Below are 27298 nucleotides of genomic sequence, written 5' to 3' on the forward strand. Positions count from 1 at the left end.
GGCTGCAGGGACTCCTCCAGCAGATCTGTCTGTTGCTTCACGGAGAGCATGTGTGGAAGGGACAGCGAACTGGCGAACTCCGGATGCCGGTCACGCCCAGGGACTGACTCTGAGCCTACCGAGGTCGTTTCTCCTCCAAGGAAAGGCGGACACACGCTGGGCTCAGCACTCCCCACCAACCTACCCAAAGCTGGGGACAGAGCTATCCTCGGAATGCCACCGAGGTCGGAGATGCCAGTACACAGAGGGCTCCAGCCCCCGTGAAGCCACCACCAAACGAACGAGGACAGCCACCAAGCAGGGAGCGTGTGCCGTGTGCCAGGCACTGTGCCAGCACTTCCCCCGCCTCCTCGCTTTCCTCTTCTAAGCCCCTGAGATCATTCAGATATGGAACGGGGTAGGTAAGGTCTCATCTCCTGTCCAAGGTGGTTCCAGGAGGGAGGGGCAGAGGGGGAGCCCCACCCTCCCGTGCTGATGTCACACCGTGTGCAGCCGCCCGCTGTTCTGTGCCAGCAGAGGTCTGTGTGATCACTGCTCTGGCCTAAGAGAGCTGGCACCAGGAAGCGTGCAATAAACATTAATATGGTGAGTGATGAAATGAAACAAGGAGTCAACGACGAAATTAACATTTCTCACTGATGGCCAGCTCTGCCCAAAGTGGCAGATCTCCAAGATTTGGGAGAGAGAAACACTGTGTTTCCCTCTCCCCCACAAACCAGCCCATCTGAACCTTAGAGCCGCCTTCTCTAACAGGAAAGGTCAAACAGAAGATAAAACAAAAGGGAGAGAGGCAGAGAGACACAGAGAGACACAGAGAGACACAGAGAGGGAGAGGCAACGAGCCAGAGATGGAAACAGAGAGACAGGACCAAAAAAATCTTGGAGGGGAGGGTCTGTGGATTTTTCCCAGCCTCGTAGCCCACCCCATAGGGGATCACACACTCTATCAGGATGCTTTCTTGCCATACAGCAGGAGGCGAGGAGGCTGTGCCCAGAATGATCCCAACGTCAAGTGCAGAGATCATTTCAGGCATGTGCTTTTGGCTGCAGCCATTCTGCTGGTCACTGGTGGGAAACAGGACCCCGTGGCAGGCGGGCCCAGGGTTCGGCTCTGCGATGGGCTTTCTCATGCACACCATCTAGGAATCCTCTGCCTCTTCTTCTGCAAACATCACACAAGGACATGTGATGGTGACCCACAGGAAATGCTCCCTGGTGCCCCACCCGTCACCTATCCTCTGTCTCACCCATCCAAGAAAAAAGAATCAGAACGCAAACGCCCAACAGTATTACAAAGGCGACCGTAACATCACAGCATCAGACAGCAGCACCTACAGTACCCCTTCCCAGGGCCAGGCACTGGGCTTGAGCACTGGACACCACTGCCTCATTTAACCCTCCCTGCAGCCCTACGAGGTCAATGCTAATATCGCCCCTTGACTTATGAGAACACTGAGCCGCAGAGAGGGTGACCTTCCAAGGTCATGCAGCTGGTAAGTGGCAGAGGCAGGATCCGAACTCAAGCCTTCTCACTCCAGCTCTCAATATGCTAACCATGGGCCCATGCAGAGGAGCTTTCTCTCATAAGGGGGTATTGTTCTGAAACCAGAGTCTAAGGTGAAATACCAAGTACCCTTAAAATTACCCTTGAGGAGCTCTTAAATTGTACAGTACTGTAGCATATTTCCCTAAGTCCAACACTGCCAGCTTCCCCTCCAGTGGAACACCAAAGGAAATGGGTGGCTTGCCTTTAGGGCCCATGACATATGAAAAAATATGTATCTGTAACCACTGGCCTCACATTTGCCTTTGCGTGGCTGGATTTACATAAATACAATGCATGTCTGATAAGACCGCCCACCCTTGAAACAGTTCTATATTAAAGAACTACTTGCAAATACCAGTTCTATTACTATGCTCAGTAGCAAATGGCCCATGCACCTCGCCATGGCCTGGAGGATGCACACCTGGACATGTCTATGAGGAGCGGGAGGATGCTTGTATGACCTTGGCTCATCTCCCAACTGCCTTGCGAGGTCTGCAGGCTGAATACTGTTAGGCCTGATTTATAGTAGAGGCCACCAAGACCCAGAAAGGGACACCGCCCTGCCTCGAGTCACACAACTGGTAAACGGCTGAGCTAGAACTTGAGTCTAGGTCCCCGGACCCCCAGGTCATGGCATGGGGTTAAGGGTGGCTCTGCTACTCCCAATATCCCACGTTAGACCTAGCTTGAGCACACACGTGGGCTGTAGGTCAGGTCAAAAGGAAACAGGGGCAGACTTCAGAAGGCAACAGGGTGGGCGGACCAGAGCAGGGCTGTTGCTTCTCCACAGTACCCCCTGGCACTCACTGTGCGCCCTACAGCTCAGGACCTTCTCTCGTACTGGCATTTGCTGCAGAACAGGGCATGGGAGGATGTGGCACGGATTAACATTCCTGGCCTTCAAGCAGCAACGAAGGTAAGGCCCTCTGAGTGCCATAACTTGGGTGCGTGCTCTATGCTGCCCCCCAGAGGTCCCTAGTGGGATGGAGCCCCAGTTGCCCACGGCGGCAGCTGGTTTTGGTGACACTCTTTTTGGCTGCCTTCCTTCCCTACTTCCCTTCCTCACGCCCCTCCCACATGAAAGTCTACCCCTTGAACCCTTGTCTCAGCAGCTGCACCCATTTAATGTGCCAAGGCTCAGAGAGGGCCTCAGAAGGTTCTCTGAAAGGGAGCCAAGTTCTTGGCACGCTGCTCTGTTGTGTGTGCGCCTTTGTCTATCATTCAGAAACCATCTGCACATCTGAGGTGAGGCCTGGCCCCAGCCAATGTGCTACCAAGGGCAGGGCTGAGTCAGAAACTCCCCGGGTGGCCAAAGGGATATGCAGCGGGGCACAGAAGCCACACGGCCGGGGCTCAGAGTTTCCCAAAGGGGCTCCTCATAGCGGTTGTTCCATGGAACGTTCATCAGCGTCACGGGGGAAAAATGAATTCTGCATTATACCAATGTGGGCATTGCTTTGGTGAAACAAGTTTCTTAACTTTGGGCCATCTCAGAGCCTTTAAAGTATATCATATGAAACTCCAAGAAGGGGATGTTCTGTTCAGGCTTATTTGGCCTTGGAATGCTTTTATAGAGGATCTTGATCTAATGTCCCAGGAGACACCGGTTTAGGAAATACTGGCTTAGCTGAGAGAGCCCTCGATTGCCTCGATTGCCGCAGGTGACTGCAGGCAAACTGCTTTACCTGAGTCACTTGCCCAAGATCACTCTGCCGGTAAGAGGCAGGCGGGGATTTGAATAGAAGAATGAATAAAGGAGGAACGAGAAAAAGAAAAAAGAAGAAAGAAAAAAAGGAAGGAGTAAGGGAAAGTTATGGAACTGTCGTTTCTGAGCTGCTCAGATCCACCTGCAAAGGCAGGTTTTTCCCTTTATGCTCAATACAAAAAAAAAAAAAACGAGAAAGAGAGAAAGAGGAAAAAATAACATGACCGTTCTCCCCTCATGCACCGTGAGTTCAATTGCTATCAATTACTGTGACCTCCTGCATTTATTAATAACCAAGTTATTTCTCCTTCCGACAGTAGCCATGCTGCTGCTGAACTACTGAACGTGATGTGACTTATTTATAACGCCGGCACTCCCGGTTCACATTTTCTCACACAGAGGTTTACAGTTCGGAGGCCTAAGAAGGAGGAGGCCACCTGCAGGGAACAGACAAGCCTAAAAGGCTGTGGGTGCTACGAGAAAAGGCAGCGCTCCAGAAACAGACTGCACAGGTTCAAATCCCACCTCCGCTGCCAAAAGCCACGTGATGTTGGGGAAACCGTGTCACCTCTTTGAGCCTCAGTTTCCTCCCCTGTAAAATGGGACTCTACCCCATGGAGTCCTCGTGAAGCGTCAGCGTGGTTCCAGGTGCAGATCGCTTAGCACAGGATCTGCTGGATAAATGTCTAGGATTATGATCACACTCTGAGAATTCTGCCCAGGGGCGTCAGGTCAAGTTCAATTGCTGGGATCCTGGAAAATGGGACCATCTTAAAGGCCAAAACTTTGAGTCTCTTCCTGCATCTTAGGGCTCCCACCTGTTCCTGCTGCCCCCGGGTGCCACGCAGCCCTGCAAACCTGGACAGACCTTAGATAAAGTCACCTGTCCACCTGCGGTCAGCGCACCCCGTAAGGCCTGGCCAACAAGCCGTCAATAAATCGCTGCTGAGTCCCTCATAATCCAACATAAATCCCTGCTCACGCCCTATCAACTGGAAAGACAACACTTGGACCACCCCTGATGCTCTAGCGTTCTGGACAAAGAGGGCTTGCTGGACAAATCAGCTGGGGCAGCATCCAATTAAACCAACCAAAATGGGCTGCTTCCCTGCAGGACTGCTCTAACCTTGAGTATGCCAATGTGCATCGGGAGTTGACAGGAGAAGGGGAGCATGGGTAGGGGTCTCCTGGACTAATTTGATCAAGAGGCTTAAGGAGAAAGGCGTGGCATCTTTGGGATGGTGGGCAGTTGTGGAAAGAACCAGAGGCTGGGCATCCAAAGGCAGTTTCCGCCTGGCTTGCGAGATCTCAAACAGGAAATCTCACCTCTCTGAGCCTCAGTTTCCACATCTGTACAATGGGATGGTTCCTCTCCCAATGGGTTATTATACGGATGAAACAAGACACTGGGTGTGAAACTGCCTGGGAGTGTCCCCAGAGCAGGTAATCCGACCTGAGAAGCAGAGTCACCAGGGAGACCTCAGTCGAAGGCGTCACTCATCACCTTGGGGGAACTGCAGGAGCAAAGGCTCAGGGGTGGGACCAACAGCCAGTGAGTGACCTGTGTGAGGTCACACAGCTAGTGAGGCAGAAGCCAGGATTAAACCCGGCTCTGGCTGGCCCCCAGTCCAACATTCTTTCCATATTCAAGGGTCCCTCACCAAGGTAGACTGAGCAGGGGTCCCTCAACTTATCACACTGTCTCCTTTGAAGCTGGGGCCCAAGGGAAGCCCAGGAACAACAGCTGGTGTTTCCCGAGTACTCACCACATGCCTGGCCCTGTGCTAAGCACTTAATCTCATCAGTGTAAGAACCATATGAAAAGGTATGATGACTAATTCCCCATTTATTGATGACCACTGTGGATCATCCAGCAGAACGTGGCATGAAGAATAGGGAGAAAGGCTTCAAAGACAGAACTCCTCGGTCCCAAATTGAGCTCCTCCCCTTCCTGAGTCCAGGACCTTAGATAACTGCCTTTATCTCTCTGAGCCTCCACTGACTCACCCATAAGATGGGTATAACCCACCATATAGAGTTAACAAGGATTAAATGGAATAACCATGCACAGCACTTAAATCAAGTCTGGCAGAGAGCAGATTCTCAGTAAACAGTAACAGTTACTAATCCCATCACTAGCATCATCATTGCTGTCAGCAGTATTGTTATGCTCTGTCACTGAAGGGTGAGACATGCATGTACGGTGAGGTCCTCACTGAGTCACAGCCTCCTGGAGTCTCTGATGAGCAAGGCTAAAAGAGACGCCAGAGAGTGTCCATCATCCCCATTGGGCAAGTCCTTTCCCCTCTCTGAGCCTCAGTTTCCTCGTCTGTAAAATGGGGTAATGGTGCCTACTCCAGGGGATCACTGAGATGGCCAAAGCTCTTAGAATAGTACCTGCACCTTGTAAGCACTGGATAAATGTCAGCTGCTGTTATTACTTATGGGAAACAGAGGCCAGAAAGAGGGGAGGGGCTTTTGCAGGGCCACCCAGCAAGAGTGGCTAAGCCAACCTCAAGTCGGGTCTCTCGGGGGTTCCATCCTCCTCCCCCTGCCCTCCTGAAGCCCGGGGCTGCCGGCAGGGAAGCCTTCTAGCATCAGCCACTTCAGGGGTTTGTGGCTTTTATAATATAACTGTTTACATCCCACAGCCGCCATTCCAGCTCAACAAATGAATTCAATATGCTTAGAAAATGCAGAATCAGTCCTTGCCTGTGGCCCAGAATAGGCCTGGCTGCGGCAGCTGTCGGGCAGGGAGCCAAGCCACCAGCTGGGGGCCTGTGGGCGCGGGAAGGCAGGCGGAGGACAGGGCCCAGGCAGGGACCAGCCTCGGGGGTGCGGGGCCTGCTCCAGGGCCACGTGGTAATCCTCTCTCAATCCCGCAGCACCGGTGCCGGGGTCTGAGGTTGGCACCTTGCAGACGGGGACACGGAGGCCCCAGGCCTTGCTCGGGCCACCACACCTCTGCTCACCGAGGCTCTTCTGTCTGGAGCATCCTCCCTGATTTCCGCTCTGTTTGGGAGATTCGGTTCAAGGGTCCCAGACCCTAGGACCCCTTGGGCGCCCCGCCTGACCCCTCTGAACTTTGGGTGTCTCCTGCCTAGAATTTTCTCCTGGCGTCTCCAACGTGCCTGTCTGGGTCTCCCTCCCTTGATCAGACGGAAGTTTTGTCTTGGAATGTAAGAACGGCTTTGCCGAGGGCCTACCATCCAATAGGCATAGAGGAGAAGAAGAAAAGGAAGAGAGAAGGAGGGAGAGGAGAGAGAGGAAGGAGAGCAGTAAGGGGGGAGCGGAGGGGGAAGAGGGCGAGTGGGGGAGGAGGAGGAGGATGAAGAAAAGGAGGCCGTGGGGGTGGGGGGCGGGGGGGGGAGGATGGAGCAGCATGAACGCAGCCACGGCCCAGGTGTTCAGAGAGCCAGACTCCAGTCTCACATCCCCCCCAGGCTTGTGAGGCTGCAGTGAGCCGACCCTTGTGAATACAGGCAGGGGAATCGAGCCGTGTCCATGGAAATGTTCAACCTCAAACACGCCCCCTGGTCCAGCAGGCCCAGGCCCAGGCCACCATGGCTCCAGAACACTCACCCCTGCACCGCCTCCACATACACGGATGTATGCCCACGTGGCACTGTTTAGAACCCCCCAAAGCAGGAGACTGCCCAAACGCTCATCAGCTGGAGAAGTGCGACATCGACTGAGGCCCCCTCGCTGGGCAAGCCCTGAAGTTAAGGGAGAGAACAAGGGGCGCTGCTGTGAGCCACGGGCAGAGAGGCCCACGCTGCGCCGGCACGGGGAGAAGCAGAGCACGTGGAAGTGGAGCCGGTGTGAACTTGTTTATATTGTAACAGCGCCAGCCAGCCACCCCCGTAGTTGTCACGTGCACAGGTGTAGCTCGTGCTCAGTCTAAAAGGCCTGAGGGTGAGGCCTACACTGGGGACACAGTGACACAGCCACGGCCACTCTCTGCTTTTGAGAGGGACTGCAGCCACGTCTGCAGCCACAACTGGGGGAAGGGGTCAGGGACTCGATGTGTTACTGTTCCAGCTACTTATGAATCTATGATGATTTCAAATCAAAAAGTTTAAGAGAAAAAAAAAAAAGCCAGCCTGTTAGGGCAGTGGAACTAGCCTGGATCACACGGTCATGGTGGACACACGACATGACATGACACACTTGTCAAATCCCAGAGAATGTACAACACCAAGGGCGAACCCCAAGGTAAACAGGGGACTTCGGTTAATAACGGTGTATCACTATTGGCTCATCAGTTGTAATAAATGTCACCTTTGCACCTTAACAACGGTCACCTTTGAGGTCAGGAGGATCAAGGGAGTGGGGGGGACCTGCTTTCGACATTCTGTGTTCGTCTGTATTGTTTCCATTTTTCATAGGAAGACAACTTTACAGTATCATTTGTGCAGTTATTTTAGAACAATAAAAAGAGTAAAGTGCGTGAATACATGGTGATTGCTTTGCGTTGACGGCATCACTGTTGCTACTCCCCAGGGCCTTCTGTGCTCAGGGTCTTATCCGGGCTTGGGGAGCATCAGGCCACCTCCTCCCATCCTTGGATGGACTCCCCTGGCTGCTAGATGTCGGGGGGGGGGGGGTTCCCAGCAGAAGGTAGGGGGCTGGGCTCCCGTCATCATTACAATCGTCTCTTCTTCCTGCGGGCCCCTCCGGGCTCCCCGAGTTACGGCCCCATCCATTCAGGGACTGATGTCTCTATTAGAACAGGCGCGGAGTGGTGGCCGACGGGCAGCCTCCCTCCATCACTCCATTACAGGCCCCCCCCTGGGTTATACATGGGCCCGACTGCATCATGTATTAGGCAATGGGGTCAGCAACAAGTAGACTGGCAAATTTAGTAAAAGACAAATAAATTAAACCTCCCATCAGCCTTCAGAGCCAAAGGAAAGCAAAGCAACTCGGCCATCAAGGCAGATACCGCATCCTTGTTATTTTGGATTCTGAACAGTACTGTCATTTTTATGGAGTAACGAGGGACAGCGGGCAGAGTGACAAAGAGTCTCGGACTTTCTAGAGAGGGTGTACGTCTCTTACAGCTACGGGACCACAGGGATTGGAGAGGATTAAAGACCAGCCCGAGTCATCTTTGTAGACTCAAAGCTTTGCCGGGGAAACGCCTGGATGGTGGGCAGGTTTTCCATTAACAATAATAATAGCAATAACAACAAGGGTGGCCGAGCTTTACACATTCAAACTGAATAATTTAAGCCTCCCAAGGACTGTTATCCCCAGTCTACAGATGAGGACACTGAGCCTCAGAGGTGAAGAGAGTCACAGATCACACAGGAGAACTGGGGTGAAACACAGGCCTGCCTGGCCCCAGAGCCCATGCTGTGAGCCTCGATTCCGAGCTCTCCTGCCTCGGTTCTGCTTAGCGGATGCCCTTCCAGATGAGGGAACGGAGATTGGAGACTGGGGACGGAGCTGAGAAGCTGCTCTTAGAGGGGAGGTGGAGGTCCGAGCACCCAAAATGCACCCAAGGACTGGGCCAGATGAGCGGCCTCACAGAGGAGAAGGACACTAGCTTTGGAGGCAGACAGGCACTGATTCTAACCTTGGCTCCACCACGTGGCGCCATTTGGCCTCGGCAAAGTTACATAACCTCTCTGAGCCTCAGCAGCCTGAACTGCCAAGTGGGAATTCCCTCCCTACCTGTCACGGTTGCCGTGGGAATTAAAGGAGCGAACACAGGTAAGTGACTCCCAGCCTTGGGCTGACATGCAGGACAGCAAGACCCCGGGAGGATTTTGTTCAGGGAACATTCCTGAGAAGAGGGTCGTGACTGGTTTTAATCTCACGCAGCCAAGAGGTCCCGAGACAAGAGAATTGTTTCTTGCTGCAAAAAGGGCTCCGAGTTCCTCCTTGATTTACTCTCCTGTGGGAAAAGGGTCTTTAGGGGCATCAGAGGATACTGGGGTGCACTGGTAATAAAAGTAGGGAGCAGAAATCCCAGGAGCATCCTCCTGCCATCCCAGCAGGGGGCCGGCAAGTATCTCCAAGCTTTGCGACGCCCTAATTCACAACAGCAGCTCTGACAAATGCCTGGCACTGAGCTTAGCCCTTGACATACATTTCACTTCATCTGCTTAGCAGACCTGTGAAGTCACTACTGTTTTCAATCCCATTGTATAGGTCGGAAAACTGAGTCTCAGAAAGCTTAAGTTCCTTGCTCAAGACCAACATATGGCCACACCAATATCTCTCACCCGACATGTTCTCGAACCTCGTCACTCCCCCATCCAGGGTTGGAGTCTAGACTGCCTGGCCCTTGAAGCTGTGACATAGAGCATGGCAGCAGTGACACTGCATGATAGCTGAGGCCAGCTCAGAAGAGGTGATGCAGCTTCCATGCTGCTCTCTGGAAGCTTCCTTGGAGCCCCGAAGCCGCCAGGCCACAAGGAAGCCCGATCAGGCCCAAGCTGGGACCCGAGATCTGAGACTCAGAGAGACGGAGGTGCCCGGCTAGTCCCGGCGACTCCAGCCCCACTGTTTCTGGGTCAGCCACCCTCTGACCGCAGCCCAGCCGAGCCCTTCCAAACTGCAGACTCCCAGGAGCTTGGGGAGATAATAAAATGATCATTGTTCAAGCCCCGGAACAACATGGGGCTGCCAGGTCATGGCAGCAAGGTCACATGACCAGTCACAAAGCTAGCAAGTGCTGGAATCCTCACTTCCACTTGAGCACAAGACCGTGTCACTCCTGACTGCTCTGACCACTACCCCACACTCTCCCTGGCCCTCAGAACCTTCCTCGAAGCTGTGGAAAGAGCATTGGACTGAGAGTCCGGAACTGGACCCCGGTTCTGAAGCTGCCGTTCACTAGCACAGAGGTTTCACCATGTGCCCTTCAGCAATGAGCTGCATTCCCTGGAGGCTTGAGTTCTCCACCCCGACCCGGCCCATGTCAGGGCAGGCTTTGATGCCAACAGAGCCAACAGATAACAAAAAGCACTTTGCAAAGAAAAGAGAGTCAGGGCTTGCTGAACCCCACCCATGTGCCAGGTGGGTGGGATGCAGCCATTACCTGACTAACGATGTAGAAGGTAGACAGGGTTTTACCATTTTACAGGCACGGAAGCTGCGGTCCAGAGAGGTGAAATCTCTTGCACAGGTTAAATCACACAGCCAGGAGGTGGAGGAGCCTGAAATCAAGGCCAGCTCTGCCCACCGCAGGGCCCAGCGTGTCCCTCCTCCCCCACCCTCTCCTTGTCAAGTGAGCTCCAGAGAACAACTGTTTGCTGCCATTCAAAACCCATGGGTGCCAGCTGACTGTTCCATGGGCCACATTTTGCCAAAGGAAAGGAACACGAGGCTGGATAAATGGTTCCCTGATGGCTCCTGAGGGACGGCCCAGGCCATGAGTCTTGGTTCACAGAAAACCATCCCGCGTCAAATCACCCAGGGTTTTCTGCCTGCCATACCGAGGCAGCCCCCAGGGCCCCCTCCCACGGCCTTCCCAAGGGACCCAGCAGGGACAGTGAGCCTGAGGAACAGAAAGGAGGTGGAGACAGTGCAGACACAGGGAAGAACGCGGCCTCTTTATGACCGGCCGGCCGGCCGAGCCAGGAGCCACCGGGCCTGCCCATGGGACGCAGCCCAGAGCGAAAGCATTACTAGCACTGCAGCCGTGCGTGAGACCCCAGTTGGCTCTCCGCCGCCCTTTCTCCCTCTTCCAGAGGAGGCTCCGGCGAGCCCCGGAACTTGGCGGAGGTCACACACAGCTAAGTAAGAGGCCAAGCTGAGACCTGAACCCAGGACTAGCTGACTTCGAGACGCCCGTGTCGCTGCTCTGCCACATTCTAGGGGGGTGCCCTCTCTGACTCCGACGCTGCCCAGGGCACTGCTGATGACAGGGTGATCCAGAGCCCCACAGGCAGCCAGCCTCCTGGGGTCAAGAACACCAAGTCATACGGGCTGGAGGGACCCAGAAGGTGGTGGGGGAAGGTCACGGTGGCAGCGCCCTGCAGGAACTCAGGGGTCAGTGGGGGCCTAATGCCACTCCCCCAAGAGAGGAGACTCAGGGGCCCCCAGGGGTGTGCTGGGGCCGTGATTGATTACAATGATTTAATCAATCACGCCTGTGTAATGAAACCTCCAAAAACCCCGAACGATGGGGCTCAGAGAGCTTCCGGGTCACTGAACACACCGAGGTGCCGGGAGGGTCGCACAGTGAAGGCAGGGAAGCCCCTTGCTCTATAACTTGCCCTGCGCATCTCTTCCGTTTGGCTGTTCCTGAGTTGTATGCCTTACGATAAACAGGTACTGGTAAGTAAAAGCCCTCCTAAGTTCTGTCAGTCATTCTAGCAAATTATCAAACCAAGAAGGGGTCTGTGGGAGCCCAACTTTATAGCCGGCCCATCAGAAGTACAGGTGGCCCAAACTTATGAACAATGTCTGAAGTGGTACAGTCTTGTGGGACCGAGCCCGTAACCTGCACTAACTCCAAGTAGTATCAGGAGTGGACTAAATTGTAGGACACCCAGTTGGTGTCCGGAGAATCAGAGGACTGGTTGGTGTAAGGAAAACCCCACACATTTGGTGCCAGAAGTGTCATGAGTAAAAACAGGGCACCCCAGTGAAAAAGTGACATCACCAGCCCTTGGAGACTGTGAGGCCAGAAGCAGCGGCACACAGGGCCAGGGAGGCCAGAGGTGTCGTCTCAGAGATTAGGCTCAGTGCCTGGGCAGACCTGGGTCCAAATCCCACCTCTGGCTTTAGCTGTGTGCCCTTGGGGATGAGGATGAACCTCTCTGGCAGGCCTCAGTCTCCTCATCTGTAAAATGGGCATCTAACAGTTCTCGCTCCTCCTGGGCTAGTCTAAGGCTGTGCAGTGACATCACGTCTGTAAGCACTCAGCACAGGGCCCAGGAAAACAGGTCAATTCTCCAGCAAGGAATGACCCTAACAGCCCTCTGCAAAGTCTAGGGCAGGGGAGTGATCTTTGCAGGGAGACCGGCCGTGGTTCCAAACTGCACTCTGGAACATACTAGCTGTGTGACGTCAGGTAAACCGCATTCCTCCTCTTATAAAGCCGTGAGCCAAGTCCTGTGCTCACACGTTTGGCACCGACTCATTTAATCCTCATGACAAGCCTACAAAGTGGGTGCCATCATTAGCCCCATTTTAGAGAGGAGGAAACTGAGGATCATAGAAGCCAAGCCAGGAGGCTGACTCTTGCCCATGGCGCTATCCTTCCTCACCAGGTTATTGTATGAATCCAATCAGATCAAAAGGCACAAGGGAGGTACAAGTGCTTTTGAAACCATCAAACGCGAAACCAATATTAGTGGTGGTTGTTGTTACTGCTGAAACAGTTCAAAAATCCTAAGTCCAGTTATAAGGTCTGAAATCTCTCCACAGGGACTGATATTGGTCTTTAAAAACAGGATCAGGACTTTCAAAATAAGTTAAGGAAGCTGGGTGCGCTGGGAGGAGAGCATCGTTTTAATGAAAAAAAAAAAAAAAAAAAACCCTGATTAACGGAAATGATTCTTAATATATTTCGAAATGATCTGTTATGACACAAAGCAAAGACATTTATATATGACTTTGAAATTCTTAATAGCTGATTTTAGAGCAACCTATTATGAAATCTTCCAAAGCAGAATATATAGTAAGTAAATCATCAAGCAGGCCTCTCAGGCAGACTGACAGCAGCTCCTCTTAAAATAATTTATCAGGTGGTGTGGGGGGAGGCTGGGAGGAATTATTGCCATAATCATGTACTAATAAAATATTTATAAATGTGCCTTTCTCTTTTATCGTTACAGGCAGCTACAGGTATGAGTCCCGAGCCCCCATCAGAGGGGGTGCCCCAGGAGCCTCAGGAGAAGAAAGTCAGGCATCGAACTTCTCTGGTGACAGGTCAATAGACTGGGCGCTCCCTTAGCCTCTGTTTTGTCGCATCCGAGGCAGAGAGGGTTCAAGAGTGACAATGGAAATCGGAAGGTAGGTCCCAACGGCCCTGTCCTCTCCCTAGGCTTTGCTGAGTGCCGGGAGGGAACAAGACTATTCGAGTTGAGCAAAGCAGAGAGGCATGTGGCTGTGACACCCTGGGAGAGTCACCTAACTCAGGCTCAACAGCACAATCTACCGAGGGACCGCCTGGGGCCAGAAGCATGGATGAGCTGTCCACCACCCCTCGCCCGGGCCATTCCGTACACACCACCCCACACACGTCCCTGGCCTGTCACTACAGGTACCTGTCTGCGCCTCTCTGCTTCCCTGGCTGCCGCACATGCCAGCTCATGCGTGGGGCAGGCTGGAAGGGCAGGGGGATGCTCCCCAGGAGCAACCTTCAACCAGGGAGAAGCAGGAGGCGGCAGATCAATATCCCGGCTCCCTCGTCCCTCGGGTAATACACGATGAGGAGACATGTTCTTCAGAGTCTCCCAGAGGTCCCCAGAGATACTGGCCCCCCACTTCCCAGAGCTAATCCACTCCTTAAGGCTCCAGCATCACCTGCCTTTCTTCCCTCACTTCCCTACTGGTTCCTCATGATACCCCCTCCCCCAAAGCCTACATGCAATGTTTGTCTCAGGGTCTGCCTCCGGGGAAAGCAGCTTAATTCAGCTTTCTCTTCTTTATTCCGTTTAATCCTCACACCAACCCCAGTCTTGGCCCAATGAAAGAGGAGGCCTCTCTGAAGCTCAGAGAAGTTTGGTTTTGAACTCAAATCTGCCTCCCTCAAGCGCCCATAGCCTGGAGTTTTTTCTGGGGGGCTGCGTTGGGTCTTCGTCACTGTGTGGGCTTTCCTCCAGTTGCGGGGAGCAGGGGCTACTCTTCGTTGCGGTGCGCAGGCTTCTCACTGTGGTGGCTTCTCTTGTTGCGGAGCACGGGCTCTAGAGCACGGGCTCAGTAGTTGTGGTGCACGGGCTTAGTTGCTCCGTGGCATGTGGAATCTTCCTGGACCAGGGCTCGAACCTGTGTCCCCTGCATTGGCAGGCAGATTCTTAATCACTGCACCACCAGGGAAGCCCCAGCCTGGAGTTTATTGCACCTAGACCTTCTGAGCCTCAGTTTTCTATTCTGTAAAATACGTTTGCTTCCTTCCACACATCCCCAATCTATAGATGCCTGTGCCCCAACTCTAAACCTTCAACAGCTTTTCTGAACTGAACTGTGCAATGACATCCCCAATCCCAGTCCATTTACAAAGCTGGCTGATTTCCAAATGGTCAGGGTGTTGAGCATGGCCCACGGCTGATTTTTGGAAAAGGCAAGTGGCATTTGATTTTTCCATGTTTGCCCAGTTAAGCATGTCTGCCCTTGGCTTGGACCAACTGTGGACTCCCTACCTTCCCTATTTCTGACTCAGCATAACTTCTAGAAATGTCCAAAATCAAATCAGTGGACCAATGCAGCTCAAGTGTATGAAAATCAAAAGAACAGGCCACAAGGCCCACGGGTATGGGAATGGCAGGAATAACATGCCAGCATATTCCAAAGAAGTCTGCTGCCCCACAGAGGAATGGCCCAGAATGTCAGCCAGAGTCAACACAGAGCTCCAGAGGACATACCTCCATGAACATGTGTGTCCACTCAAAAAGTAAATTCCAACTCTATGTTCTGGGCCCAAAGGAAGCCACTCTCTACAGGAAACAGCTAGACAAGGACACAATCACAGTATAAGGTACCATAAGCCCCATGAAGGCAGGAGCCACACTGCTCTCGATATTGACCGTCTCCCCGGGACCTTTCGCAGTGCCAAAAGCAATGGCACAAGAGTCTGGTTAGGGAAGCGAGGAGCCTTGAATGCCAATCCAAGGCATTTTACTTGACGTAGCAGACAGGAGCGCGCCTCGGGAGGAGTCTAAGCAGGGAATGGCACACCAGGTCTACGTTTTAGAAAGGAGCCCAGTGGTCACAGCGAGGGTGGAGCCAAGCCATCGGCAGTGACGCTACCGCAACAGTCCAAGCAAAAAAAGGATTAGCAAATACTTAGTCTAAGGTGATAGTAGTAAGAATAGGGAAGTCAGGACAGAAATGCCGTCACAGAAAGTATCTACGGGCAAGGTCAACGACTGGATAGGGATGGGGGAGGGAGAGGGACGATGAGAACCACTCGGGGAGACCAACTTGAAGCAGGGACAATAAGCAAACAGACAGTTAAGGATGGCGGCGAGCAGGTTTGGGAGGAGAAGGAGAGCTACGTCAGCTCCAGCGCATATGGTGTGAGCATCGCCAAGATGTCCAGACAGAAAACATCACCTTTAGTGCGTGGACCCAGCCTTCTCTCCCCCGTTTCAGGCTGTCTCTTCTCAGCACAGTAACCACTAGCTACATGTGCCTATTTAAATGTACGTTACTTAGAATTTAATGCAATGAACAATTCAACGCCTCGGTTGCACCAGCTGCATGTCAAAAGCTCGACAGCCACGTACAGCTAGCGGCCATCCTGCTGGACAGAGAACCTCCCCCTGTCATCACAGAAAGCTCCACTGGACAGCGCTGGGTGACGCGGTTTGCTTGAAACATCCAGCCCGCTTCCTTCTCGGCACGCCTGGCTCGGCAGCCCCCCCCCCCCCCCCCCCCCCGAGAGCAGTCCCAGAGATGTGGAAGATGACAGGCTGACCCTGTCCCACCTCACGGAAAGAAGGGCCTTGTCAGGCACCTGCTGGCGGAGACAGACGGCAGCCCAGGTGAGCCCGGCGGCAGGCACGTACCTTTGCAGGCCCCCGCCGCACCCAGGTGGTAGATGGCTGCCAACACACGCCAAATGGCCCTCTGCTCGCTCTCCAAAACGCCCAGCGTCTCCATGGTGCCCTGGAGCTGCGCTAAGGCAGCCGCCGCCCTCTGCTTGCCTTCAGGGTGAGAGCAAGGGGAGAGAGGAAGACAAACAGGCCGTCACGGTGGAGGAAATGCAAACTTGCAAGTGGAAGCAGGGCTCGGTCTCCGGGGAATGTGTGGTCATTTTATGACCATGGTCAATTACCCACGATTAAGCTGGGGAGTACTGACACACAGAACTCAGGCTGCTGGGAAAGTTATAAAAATCATGTCTATCTGACTTTGGAAGGCGACACGATTTTTATTCATTCGTGTGTTCATTCAGTAGATTTATTGAGGCTCTGCACTGTGCTGGGCTCTGGAGAGACAGAGATGAGCGAAATCCAGAACTTGACTTTGAGGACCTCTCAAGCTAGAAGTGGAGAGAGACGTAAAAACAACTAAGTGCGAAACTGGCTAAGTGGGGGACTGTGGGATCTCAGAGGAGGGCCTGGCCGATTAATCCCACTCGAGAGAGTCAAAGAGAATGTCGCAGGAGATGAGACAAGATTGTGATTGAAGTCTGAAAGCCAAATAGGCAGAGCTGACCAACTGGATGGAATAGAGGCCTGACGGGCAGAGGGAACAATGGGAACAAAGGACATCTTTGGAGACAACAGGTGCTCAACTGAACGTGGACAGAGAAGCAGGTATTTTTGGAGGTGGGGCAGACAGAGGTGGGGGGAGGAAATAAGCACGAGAAGCTGGCCGGTGCCATGGAGGAGGCCTCAAACACAATATTAAAGGGAACAGGCTTAAAACTCCAGCCACGATGGACAAACACGCATCCCTATTTACACTCCTGGACCCGTGGCAGACAACACCAATCGATGAAGATCCCACAGCAAACCAGCGAGTCCAGATTCTTTTCAGGATGTGCCCCCTTGCAGCCCCACCCAATGATCTGCCTCAGCAACTGAAAGAGACCCTGTCTGCACGCAGAGGGAAACTGCCAAAGATTTTTAAGCAGGAGGAAAGAGAAAATAGTATGACCAGATGTTTATGGGTTGTAGGGTGTCACTTTTCCTTTTTCAGATTTATGATCCTAATTATATGTTTTTTTTTAATAAATTTATATATTTATCTATTTATTTCTGGCTGCCTTGGGTCTTCGTTGCTGTGCACGGGCCTCCTCTAGTTGTCGCGAGCGGGGGCTACTCTTCGTTGCGGTGTGCGGGCTTCTCATTGCGGTGGCCTCTCTTGTTGCAGAGCACGGGCTCTGGAGCGCAGGCTCAGTAGTTATGGCGCACGGGCTTAGCTGCTCTGCGACATGTGGGATCTTCCTGGACCAGGGCTCGAACCCGTGTCCCCTGCACTGGCAGGCGGATTCTCAACCACTGTGCCACCAGGGAAGTCCCCCCAATTATGTCTGATTGAATATTAAAATTAGCCTGAAACTCCTAACTCCACACACGCCATCTGGCCAAGGAGACGCGACCCAGAAGCCTGCTGGGTTGAGAGGAAGTGAGCTGGGGATGAGAATTCTTCTGTCAATAATCCTCCAACAGATAATGAGGACCTGATTTGCACTTGGCCTGTTTACAGAGCTTGGGTGATGAACTGTAAGCTGTCAAAGCTGGCAGGTCCTTGAATTTTATGGAGTCCAATGCTTAGAGAGGGGACAACGCTTGCCCAAGGTCACACAGCAAGTTAGTATCAGATACAGGATTAGAATCAGGCTTTCTGACTCCCCGTGCAGGCCACTTGTCCCCTCCACTCAAGCCAATTCTTCTAACTGGGAAAGAAACCTGCAAGGATCCTCGACCTACTGGGACAACGTCAACGCATGCAGTGACATTGAGAGATTCGCTGTGGGAACATTTCAATTAATAGCAGAAGCATGTTCCACTGATCCATCATATTTCTGGGGCACCACAGGACCACAAAAACCCTAGCAACGAGGAGCTCAACCTAGCAACTGCAGCTGCTCCGCTGGAGCAAACGGAGGAGAGGAAGGCATCTTACCAACATGCTCTTGGTTATTTATGAGACTTCAAAGTAGCAGAGAAAGGACACCAAAAGGACAGTGGCAACACATTTATTATGGCTCCCACTGTCAGCCATGAGCATTTGACTTTAAATTACAGGCAGACCCCATCATCTGCCACTTAGCTCATACGAACAGAAGAATTAGAAAACTTCCACTAGAGCTTGTTTGCTTCTTTTTCTCTCCTCCCCGCCTCCCCCCCACCCCCGGTCTCTGCTGCAACAGAAGACACGGAGGGATGAATATATATGCTTCTGATCTAAAGCAATTAGAATCACGAGGATGTTTACAGTTCCCTAAACTTCTAGGAAGCCAGACGCCTCTGCATAATGCCCTGACAAAAGCCAGTCCTTGCCTCAAAATCACAAAAATAGACATCAGATCAGTGGGATACATCAACTCACGGCCGAAATGTCTACCAAGAGGAGAATGGATAAACACTGGGTGGTCCAGCCAGGGCACAGTGATGGGGTACCACGCAGCAATGAAAAAGATCACGTCACTGATCATGCAAGCACATGTATGAACCCCACAGATTCCACGTGAGACAGAGGAGCCCTGTACAAAAGACCACGCACTGTGGATTCTGGTTACATGAAGTCCAGATGTGGGCAAAACTCCCCTATGGGAAGAGAAGTTAGGATGATGACTCAGGTGGGAGGGATGCTTCTGATGGGGTGGGGACTCAAGGGAGCCTTTACTGGAATGAGGAATGTTCTAGATGTTGAGCTGGTGTGGGGTTGCAGGTGCGTGTGAGAATATAATCATCACTGAGTTGTACACTTAAAATTAGTGCTTTCATAAACATCTGACTGTATGTCTCAACTGAATTGAAAAAAAGAAAGTGAAAAAGTAAAAGCTGACTCAGAAGATGCCCAGGCTTTGTCTGATGCAATTAAAGACGCAAGGTTAACCCAAGATGGCAGGTAATTTAGTGCAAAAAATAAAATCCAAAATGCTCTCTCCACATTCAACCGGGCTGCATTTAGAGCACCCAGGAGGTTCCGACAATGCAGAGAGAGGCCAGGTTTGGATCTGGAGGCAGACAGAACTGCGTGTTCTCTCGGCTCTGCGTCCCTGCGGTGTGACTGCACAAATCTCTTGCCCTTCCGCTGGAGGCTCAGTTTCCACCACTGTAGAATGAAAATAACAGCCAAACCTCCTCCCAGGCCACTGTGAGGATTAAATGAGTCGAAGTGCGTAAAGCACCAGCACAGTGCCCGGCACACAGTGGCACTCAGTTAATGCTGGGCTCGACCCCGTGCCTCTGCCCAGGCTGTCAGGCCTTCCAGGGACACCTTCCCTGCTGCCGCACAGCAGTCCCTGGCAAGTGAATCAGGCGTGGCCCGTCCTTGAGGGTCTCCCAGTCCAATAAGGGGGACAGATGTGCAGACAGACACTGACAGCACAGGGTGAGTGCTGGGCCTGGGGGGCTCCGGGGAGCGGTAAGGAGCCGACTTCTGGGAAGAAGCACTGAGTGAAGCCACCAGCACGAGCAGGAGAAGCGGGTACTGGGCGGGCAGGCGGGAAGGCAGGCAGGCAGCGTCTCCTAGCAGAAGGGCGCGGGGCTGGAAGGCATGGTGCGTTAGGTGCCAAGCCCCCTGAGGGGGCACGTGCAGGCCTCTCTCACAGGGTGCAGGGCCGCAGGGAGCCACGGTCTGCAGCTGGGCGCTGCTCTCCGGTGGAGGGTGCGGCACCGGGGGCCTCCCTGGCCGAGGGAACCGGCCCCTGGAGTTCTGCCCCTGGTTATAAGCACAGTCTGGGCCCGGGGTCGCACTCTGCTTCACGGGGATGTTAACCACACCCCCTCCTCCAGGGCCAGGGTGGGTGCCCCTGTGTCTCTACAACCAACCAACCAACCAACCCAGGCCTGGAAGGATTCCCACGGTTCCAGCCCCTGGATCTGGAGCCGGATCTGGGAGGGAAATGCAGAACACTGACTCTATTCATTTGCAAAAGAAACGTGGGTACCTGCACAGGTGGGTGAACTTGACGGAGACCACGGGGAGGGCAGGACAGGTGTCCAGCCAGAGCCAAGGGCTCCCTTTACCTCAACACTGACGGGTCCACGTTCTCTCCGGGCACTGCAAGTCCATTTAAGGAGGGAGAAGAGAAGGGTTAACTGAGCACCTACAATGCTGCACTGGGTGCTTTTACCTTGTAAGGCAGCTGTGAGTCTCTCCAATTGTCAGAGGAGAAACTGAGGCTCAGAGAGGCTAAGGCACTTGTCCAAGGCCACGCAGCTGGGGAGGGACGGAGCCACTATACGCCAGATTCTCTACTGAGCGCCCACCCTACGGGCAGACCGAGGGTCAGGGCGTTACTCCACCCACTCCACAGGGGGAGGAACTGAAGCTGAGAGAGGAGAAGTGACCCAAGGCTGCACACTGGGGCACATCCCAGAGCACGCGGTCTGCAGCCAGGGCACAGACCTGAGATGACAGCGAGGGGCGAACAAGAGAGACAATGTGGAGTCAGGCCAACCTGGATGCCCTGCTTCTGCCATTTCAAAGCTGTGTGCCCTTAAGCAAGTCGTTTCACCTCTCTGAGCCTGATTACTCCTCCCAACCAACACATGTGATAATAATCCCTTCTGTCAAAGGGTCCTTAGGAGAATCAAGTAAGAGAAAGCTCCTGGCAGAGCCCCTGGCAGGAGGGCCTGATCCCCCATCCTTCTGTCTGGAGCCCATTCCTCCACAGTTGATGCCTGGGTCATAAAAAATAAATGTGCCTCTGGCCAAAGCCTGGCTGCTGCCAGCCAGAAGCAAACTGCTGGGAGGCAAGGATTATTGTTATTATTATGACCACTGCTGCTGGTACTTTTTAAAACATCAGTCTAGGTTGAGGAAAAATAAATTATAGAGGAGAAGATAATATGAAAGCTTTGTGATTTCAAATGTGTCCTGGTGCCCTAACAGATCTCAAATAAGTTCCATTTAAAGCTGAAATGTGGGGCTTCCCTGGTGGCGCAGTGGTTAAGGATCCGCCTGCCAACGCAGGGGACACAGGTTCGAGCCCTGGTCCAGGAAGGGAAGATCCCACGTGCCGTGGAGCAACTAAGCCCATGCGCCACAACTGCTGAGCCTGCACTCTAGAGCCCGTGCTCCGCAACAAGAGAAGCCACCGCAGTGAGAAGCCCGCGCACTGCAATGAAGACCCAATGCAGCCAAAAATAAAATTAATAAATTTTATAAATAAGTAAGTAAGTAAAAGCTGAAATGTGGCAGGCAGGGAGGACGCAGCGCAGGGACAAGGAGGGGAAGCTGGCCATCAGTGAGCGAAGGCGGCCACGGAGGGCCAGCACCACCCCGAGGGCCGGCTTCCCCACAACCTGGCCCCGCCGCTCCAGCTGACAGCCCCCCGGGCCCACACCCTCACCCTGTGCTCTGCAACCACTGCACTGCTGGCTCTCCCCCGCCGTTGCCTCTGCATCGGGAGCTCGGTGCAGCAGGAAGGCTGGCCTCACTGCACCTGCCTAACTTCTCTCACAGTCCAAGACCAGCTTGTACTCACCGCCTCCAGGTAGCCCTCTCTGATACAACTTCAAGCCTCCAGGCCTGCCCATGTAATATTTGGGACACACTTAAGTTAAAAAAAAGTATTCGATGTTTATGTGAAACTCGAATTTAACCGTGCATCGTGTATTTTTTCCAGTTTTACTGAATTATAACTGACAAATAAAAATTGTATATTTTCAGGTGTGCAATGTGAGGATTTGATATACATAAACATTGTAAACTGATTACCGCAATGAAGTTAATTAATACAGCCATCACCTCACATAGTTACCGTTTCTTGGTGTGTGGTAAGAACACATAAGTTCTACTCTCCCAGGATATTTCAAATGTACCGTAAGTCCAGTATTATTAACTATAGTCACCATGCTGTTAGATCAGTTACAAGATGAATATGGTCTAGGTATCCCGTATTTTTATTTGCTGACTCTGGCGACTTCGGGGGCTTGTACTTAGCAACTTTCATTCTTGGGGTGATTTCCTGACCACCGAATTCCTTCACTGAGTCAGTACCTGATGGCCCAATCCCAGAAAACTAGCCCAGGCTTCTATCAAAGACCGACGAATTTCCAGCTTGTATTTTTGCTCTTAGAGAACAAAGAAAACACTCTCCATACCTGCCAGGTAGCAGGGTGAGAACAAAGAAATACCCTACCAGTTCCCACAGATCAACTGGTCTAAAAAAACAACCCCCAGAAACACACAAAAAAAGAAAACCACTTCAAGCACCTCCTTGATTGGGTTCACACTGTGCCCCATTCCTGTATGCAGACTGTGGACAAACAGGTCAGGCTGGGATGCTCACGAGGGCCTGGCTTGAGCCCTTCTCCTCATCAAAACCAAGAAAACAAACAACAACGCTCTTGCTGATTCAAATGGATACATGTGGCCCAACCTCATTAAAGAAAACCCAGAACTGGGATAGCCTCGCATCCCCTGCCGTGCTGGGGCCAGTCTGGGCTCCTAGCACCGCGGAAACCAGGGGGAGAAGAGGCATGAAAGAAGAACATACTGCAAGTCCCCCCACCCCCGTGGAGGGGGGTGTCAGGCAGGTGAAGCTGGGGGAGCCGCATCACCCCACTCCATCCCACTCCACTCACTGTCGAAACAGACTCACCTACAGTGGTTCTCAAAGCGGGGTCCCTGGACCCACAGCTTCGCCATCAACTGGGGACTTGTGAGAAATGCAGATTCTCAGGCCCTAGCCCAGACCTACTTAATCAGTAACTCTGTGGACAGTACCCAGCAGAGAGAGAGAGTGTGAGACAGCCTTACTGAGGTGTAACTGGCAAAAATAAACCACTCATCTTTAACAAGTACAGTGTGATAAGCTTTGACATCTACACCCGTGAAAGCGTCGGCACTCAAGACAATGGACACATCCATCACCCGCAAAAATTCCCTTTCATAATCCTCTCTCCCCTCCTCCCGCAACCAAAACCCCAGGCAACCATTGACCTGTTTGCTGTCACAGCAGATTCGTTTGCATTTTCTAGAGTTTCAAATACATGGGATTATATGGTTGTACTCTTTCATCTGAGATTTCTCACTCAGCACAATTACTTTGAGAGCCATCATGTTCTTGGATGTATCAGCAGTTCATTGTTATTACTGAGTAGTATCCTACCTTTATGGTTTTCTATAATGAATTCATCCATTAACCTGTTAATAGACATTTTGGGTAGTTTCTAGGTTTTGGCTAGTACACATAAAACTGCTAATGAACTTGCATGTAAAATAAATTTTGCACGGATGTCCACTTCCATTCTCCTGCATAAACACCTAGGAGTAGACTAGCGTGCCACGTGGGAGGTGTATGTTTAACTTTGTAAGAGCACGTTTTCCGAGATGGTGCACTATTTTCCACTCCCACCAGCAGGGTATGAGAGCTCCAGTTACCCCAGATTCTCACCAGCATTGGTACGATCAATCTTGTCAAGTGTAGACACTCTAGTAATTGTGTAGTAGTTATTTCATCGTGGTTCGAGTTTCAATTTCTTTAATGACTAAGGATGTCTAATATACTTTCACATGCCATCTAAGTATCTTCTCTGGGGAAGTCTATGTTGAAATCTTTGGCCCATCTTTTCTGTTGGGTTATTTATGAGTTCTGAGAGTCATTTATAAATTCTGGATTCAAAGACTTTTTCAGATACGTGATTTGCAAGTATTTTCTCCCAGTCTGTGGCTTGTATTTTCATATTAACAGTGACACTCAAAGAGCAGAAGTTCTGAATTTCAACAAAGTGCAATTCATCAATTTGTTCTCTCATGGACTGTGCTTTTGGGGTCATATCTATGAAGCCTTTGCCCGATCCAAAGTTACAGAAATTTTCCTCCTGTTTTCTTCTGGAAATTTTATAATTTTAAGTCTTACATTAGGGTCTATGATCCATTTTTTTTGGTCGATTTTTGTACATGGTGTGTATTTGTGGACTGAAATTCTTTTTTTTTGCATGACGATACCAAATTATTCCAGCGCCATTTGTTTCCCTGACACGTATGTTTGGAAAAGGGCTTCAGAGTAGAAATGATTCACTCCCCTCTGCCTGGTAAGCTCCTACTCATCCTTCAAAACCCAGGTCAGATGTCCCCTTGGCTAAGAAGCCTTCCCTGACTGAGGCCAAGTAGCTTTCATCTGTCCTCTGGTGTACAGAATGTTGTACAGACTCTGGCATTTTTCTTATCCCACACGATTGCATTAATTCCCAAGTCTTTCTCTCTTGATAGGGTGAAAATTCAGGGATGAGGACCATAATCCCAGCACTCAGCACAGGCCTGGCACAGGGGGTGATGGTAGGGGTGGGGGTGGGTGACTCAAAACAATGTTTAAAATATAAAAAAATAAATAAAAGAATAAACAAGTGAACAATGTGCTTTTTTTAACAACCGAATACCACCTCTCAAGGCCCTACTCACAGGCCCCATCTTCCAGGAAGCCACATTAATCATCAACAATATTTCCTAAGAAAACTGCCACTGACTGATGTAATCCAAGCCCAGTGCTAGCTGCTTTCTGCACATCGTTTCATTTAATCCTGACAACAGGTCCATGAGGCAGATATTGCTAGCTACTGTTGTTATTTTACCGAGGAGGACACAGACCTTCAGAGAGGCTAGGGTCCATGCCTGAGGTCTCATATCCAGTAAGTGTCAGAGCCGGGGTTTGAACCCAGACAGCCTGTCCCGGAGACCGCGCCCTTACCTCTACACAAACCACCTCCTGGTTCCCTTTATTAGCACAAGACTCATTTCCCTGACAAGCCCAGGCCCCGTAAAGGCAACCCTGCCTCCCCCACGTGACCAGCCCTTGCCAACTACTCACCCCAGTGGCAGAGGGACGAGCCACACAGGGGACCCTCCCATCTTGGCCATGGGGACACAGACACCCACTCACACCCAGAAGGACCTCCTCTTTACCTTAGGCCACACGCCCATGCCGAAGGAGCTGCTGTCTGCCAGCTGGTGCAGGTACAGTTCTGTCCTGGAAACAGAGAAGGGACCAGAAGTAAGGGAGGACCCACCCACACCAGTGGCCTGGCAGGGCAGGTGGGCATCATGGCACGGGGCCCCACAGAGTGCCCCAGGTGGCCCCGGGGTCTGCCTCAGGCCCTGGCCCTGCCTCCCGAATATTCCTCACTTGCTGCCCTCAATGGGCCCTTCTTAAGTGAAGGCCTTCCAGAAGCTTCCTTACTCCTCAGTTACCCTGCTCTGAAAACTGGGAGTTTCCTCTCTAATCTACCCTCTCTCCAAAGGGTAAGGTGCCCCTCTGGCCTTAGCCAGGAGGCTCAGGACAGGTTGGGCCTGCCCTTCAGACGGGGGTGGAAGGCAGGAGACAAATGATGGGGGACGCAGAGGCAAACTGAAAATTATCACCCCTCGCCTGGGGTGAGCACTCTCTGGAGCTTCACTAGATAGAAACTTACTCATTCGTTCAACAGATGAGGAAACCAAGGCTCACAGACAGGGAGCCACATGTCCAAGAATTCCCAGGAGTCAGCGAGGGGCAGAGATGACTCCCTGGGCCACCTCCCCCAGAAGGCCCTCCCAGATGAGTCTTCTGGCTTCTCTGCTGTTCCACCTGGTGCCTCCTCGCCCTGAGCTACCTCAGGTGCACCCAAGGCTCTCACAGAGTTTAGGAGCTTCTGGAAGATTTGGGGTCTGCTGTTCCTTGCCCACCTCCCACGCTGCTGTCAGAACCTGTACCAAAATGTCACCGTCACAGCAGACATCCACCACCACCCCCCAGTGTGTATAAAGAGCCACATGTGAATTATCTCACTTAATCCTGTAAGGTCAGTCAAGGTACTATTTCTGCTTTACAGAGGAAGAAACGGAGGTTCAGAGCAGGTGACACCTGGCCAGGTTCACCCAGCCCAGGAGCAGTACCAGGCAGCAGGAATCAGAGGCCAGATTCCTAACCACTGGGCTCCACTGCCTCTCACCTCTGGGCAGAGGCAGGGCTGGGGCCCTGGAGAGCGGAGGCCCTTTGTCTCACTGCCCTCGGCCGTCCCTGCTCAGCCCAGTCTCTCACCTGAGATCCAGGTCCAATCCGGCTAGCATCTGGGAGAAAACCTCGAAATTGCCTTCCCCTTCCAGCTGCCGGGCCACGTGGCTCTTCTCCAACAGCATCATCTGCCAGGGGAGAGGACAGGCGCCGGTCAGCACGAGGCCCCGCTAGGCTGCCCGCACACCCCCACCAACCCCCAGGCCCACTCTTCGAGGCAGCACCTCAGGCCCCAACTTGGCTGGACGCCTCCAAATCAAAACGTGCCAGGCCTTTGTCTCACTGATTCAGAGTCCACGCAGGCAATCAACGAATGCAACGGGCTCATTCCGATGAAGGAATCCAAGGGTACTAACAATTAACCCAGAGCCGCCCTCCAGCACACTCTTATGCAACCGAAGCCCTTAATAACTTGACCCACATGGTGATGCACGGTAGACTTTCAGGGCCGGGACAGAAAGGGATTTATCGTGCACCAGGAGTCTGGGTATTCTCCTAGCTCCACATACAAACAACCCTTCTAGTAACCTAATCCTGTTTTCTGTTCAAACAGAATGTTTGCGGGGGGGGGGGGGGGGGGGAAGGGGAGGAGCTGGGTGATTTCAGAGAGAGGAACAAACAGGCCATGTGCCTGTCACACACGGGCTGCCGCAGAAGGCCAGCGAGCGCCTGTTTAATTTCAGCTTCCGCTTTTAAGACCCAGCTAATGAGTAGCTGAATTATGTATCTACTCATGAATATTTCATCCCTGTGATACTCCGAGGCACAGACGAGCCGCCGTGCTCGGGAAGGAGATGTCTGGGCACTGAGCGCGAGGTGGGGAGGAGCTGGCCTTGGCCTGGGGAGCGATGACCATTTAGACACATTCCAGGGTCCCAGCTGGAGGCATGGGCCCTGCTGAGGGGGGCTGAGGCTACTGCAGCCCCAAAGACCCCCTCTCCCTCCCACCCAGAGGCCTCACCTGGAGCTGGGCGGCCGTGACTCAGCCTGTGGCATTGAAGTCCAGTGACATCACCATGGAGAACCGGGTGGCACGGCGGCTGTGGCCGGTGAACACGGAGCCAAAGGCCCGGAGAACAGTGAAGGTGGCTCGAATCTTCTCTACTGGTGGGGCACAGACAGGGCATCACCCGTGGCCTGGGTGCTGCCACCCCCACCTCTCACAGGACCCCATTCTGGCCCCAGGCCCCAGCAGGGCCCCCTCCACTCCCCCAACTCAGCTCTAAGCCACACCTCTTCCGCT

At 52.6% G+C, this 27298-nt stretch overlaps 1 long non-coding RNA gene across 5 annotated transcripts in view; it reads right to left on the minus strand.

Moving 5' to 3' along the window:
• Nucleotides 1–27298, minus strand: part of LOC132348257 (uncharacterized) — a 93991-nt gene that overhangs the window by 54641 nt on the left and 12052 nt on the right. For all 5 annotated transcript variants that reach the window (XR_009497398.1, XR_009497397.1, XR_009497395.1 and 2 more), the window contains exons 2-5: nucleotides 27017–27159; nucleotides 26083–26183; nucleotides 24969–25032; nucleotides 15944–16081 (exon numbers count right to left, since the gene is read on the minus strand). This is a non-coding gene — a long non-coding RNA (uncharacterized LOC132348257). The remainder of the gene's footprint in view (nucleotides 1–15943; nucleotides 16082–24968; nucleotides 25033–26082; nucleotides 26184–27016; nucleotides 27160–27298) is intronic.

The sequence above is a fragment of the Balaenoptera ricei genome, chromosome 14, assembly GCF_028023285.1.
Source record: "Balaenoptera ricei isolate mBalRic1 chromosome 14, mBalRic1.hap2, whole genome shotgun sequence".
NCBI lineage: Eukaryota > Metazoa > Chordata > Mammalia > Artiodactyla > Balaenopteridae > Balaenoptera > Balaenoptera ricei.